The 2,721-nt window shown below is 39.0% G+C and overlaps 1 long non-coding RNA gene across 2 annotated transcripts; it reads right to left on the reverse strand.

Annotated features, from left to right (window-relative positions):
• Positions 1-288: 288 nt before the first annotated feature.
• Positions 289-1,119, reverse strand: LOC108374289 (uncharacterized). 2 transcript variants are annotated; one of them, XR_001849033.1, is made up of 2 exons: positions 473-1,119; positions 289-367 (listed from the first exon to the last, which is right to left on the reverse strand). It is a non-coding gene; the product is annotated as an uncharacterized LOC108374289 (long non-coding RNA). The 2 variants fall into 2 exon arrangements; XR_001849032.1 differs by having other exon boundaries at positions 591-1,093.
• Between the last annotated feature and the right edge of the window lie 1,602 nt (positions 1,120-2,721).

Genomic DNA, 2,721 nt, shown 5'->3' on the forward strand with positions numbered 1-2,721 from the left:
TTGATTTCACTTTGCTTTTCAATCACTTTATTTAAATTGATCCTTTAAACCAATGTTTGCTCGCCTAAATGCGCACCTCAATGTGGTCAACTTCTGCTGCAGCTCAACCAGACGTCTGCGCTTGCACTTCAAAACTGTTCTGACTGTCCGGCAGAATCACTTTCATTTAAAGCGTGTTTGCGAAGGTTGTTACAGATTTCTGGCTGCGCCTCTGTTGCTATCACACGACGTCGCCTGTCCTGTCACAATTCTTGTTTCTGATAGCTTCAGGTTCCCTTCCAAGTATGGAATATTTCCTTTGTGTTTTGTTTTTTTTTTTTTTCAATTAGATTTTTATCACCGGTTTCAGAATTGACAAGTGAGAAATCTATAAAAACAAACCAAAGTAAACTACAGTAGTTTCAGAATAAAAGGGAGAGCTGCGATATAAGTATAGAAATACTTGGGGTTCAACCACAAAACAGTAAAATACCGGTAGGTGATCGAAAGGTATGCTTGTTTTAGTCCAAACCGCTGATGGATATACATACAAGTTATTTAATTTAATTCTTATTTATTTTATTCTTTTATTTCTTTTTTCAGACACTCACGAACTAGCTGACGAACTGTCTCACACTCTGTCGAAGTGACTAAGGTAGTTGGCACCTTTTGTTGATATTTTAACTAAATATATGAATCGGCTGACCAACAATCAGGCTAACGACCGAATGGAGGATCAAACAACTATTTAATAAGTGAACACATTGACTACTGGATGGGGACTGAAACTGAGCTGGTGTTTGGCGCGCTGTTAAACGTCGTCTCCGCTTTGTTATGCTTTATGCAGTTGACGGTGGCGTCATCAGCAGCAGCAAATTATCGGCTGATCTTTGCGCAACGATTAAGAACGAGAACGCAAACTTGCATATGCTCTGCTCACGGATGAAGTGTTACAACTTTTACATACATATGTATGCATGAATGTATGTACATACATACATATGTACATATATGTTGCGTGGCCGCCCACTAAGATTTGCAGCGCAGTCGCCTATCCGCCATGCGATGTTCTATGTTTCGTTGTAGGCGCAGCACAACAACACGATCGTATTCGCTTAAAGTTTAGTTTAGCTCGCTAAATTTTTTTTTTTTACAATTATGGGTATTCTCGAAATCTTGCAAAGCCGTTGCATGTAGCAAGGATTGCATGGATTGCATAACTTGCAAACACCCAACAACAAAATACATGAGAAGCAGCATTTCCAATTGCCACAAAGTATGCAACGTCTGAACCCATGAACATATTCTGCAAAAAAAGCGTAGCAAGATAAATGCGACTCTGTCCTAGCTGTTTTAGAATACATTTTTCACCCGTTTGTTGTAGTTTTAGTCAATGTCGTCTTGCTGGGTCGCATGATACAAAAAAGAAGGGAGTTTCATTGTCACTTTTCGGACGCCATATTAACTACCTGACAATTAAGCAGATTGTGACATTTCGTGCTGCCATACCTGCCTCCTCAATAATCAATTATATAATGTAAAAAAATTATTTACGAAATTAAAAGGAAATTTGTCTTCGATCTGAGAAATAACGAAAATTGGAATTCATATATCGCCATATTTGAAAAACAACCAACCAACCACCGCAAAAATTAGTTATTATTAAATTTGTTTGTTCTAAAGCCAAACAACGAAAAGCATTTGGATGTGCTTTGTAAACATTTGACCCGGTAAGACTTTAATATCGGTGCTTCATGATATGAAAGATAATATAGATAGTTATGGACGGTAGGAGGTACTCCCGATTGAACTGGCACCCAGTGTTTGGAAGTAAGTAGTTAGAAGGCAGCCCAATGCCTGGAAGGCCGAAGCATACTTCCCAAGAGAAAGTTAATCTTATCTCCATTAACTCCGATGGAGACCTCAGATCCTGACATAGGGTCAGGTTTAGAGCCATCAGTGAAGATTCGATTATGTGATTCAAATTTGATTATCGAACACATCAACCTGCTATTTTTTAATGTAAATTTTACTCTTTTATTAAAGCCGAAATATTTTAAAGAAAATCTCCCCTTTCAACAAATTTCAATTTGGCAAAGCTATGCTTAATGTTTACATCTGGAGAAATGTCAAAAATCTGCTTTATAATCAAAAAATAGCAGTAATTAAACTACCTTATTTTTTGTATCATGGCTGGGTAGGTTGCTCTTTGTTGCCTTTTTTGGGTTTCTTTACGAGGCCTGCCGACTTGGTTCAATATGGAACCTTACTGCCATCCCTAAATTGGCGCGTCAAGCGCCAAACAACTGTCAAAAATCCTCATGCCCATACAATTTGTATGAAGCATCCCACAATAACGCGGCGCTAACGCCGAGCAAATGGAATTTTCATTTTTGACAGGGCGTTACGTGTTGAAGTTGGATGCGGAAGACGGAAAGAAAGAGAAAGGACAAAAAAGTGAAAGAGGAAACGAGAATAAAAACGAGAGGACCTGAGAAAACGTCAAAAATTACGACGCGTTGATTTGGGGATAGCGCGCGCTGACACTCGTCGACAATGGATAACGCAACGCTTAGCGCTCCAATTTAGGGGCGGCAGTAAGCTAGCATAGCTAAGGATAGTTGGCAGCCCTGTTCCCTACCGAAATTCTTAGTATTACTTCCTTTTCTTTGGCTCTGCTTCCTAATTATAGGCGCTCGTTAGGTTAGTCTTTTATCAATTAGTATTAGGACAGGGTTTATA

This window comes from Rhagoletis zephyria, unplaced genomic scaffold, assembly GCF_001687245.7.
Source record: "Rhagoletis zephyria isolate East Lansing unplaced genomic scaffold, Rhagoletis_zephyria_1.1 Rzeph_scaffold_07553, whole genome shotgun sequence".
Lineage (NCBI taxonomy): Eukaryota > Metazoa > Arthropoda > Insecta > Diptera > Tephritidae > Rhagoletis > Rhagoletis zephyria.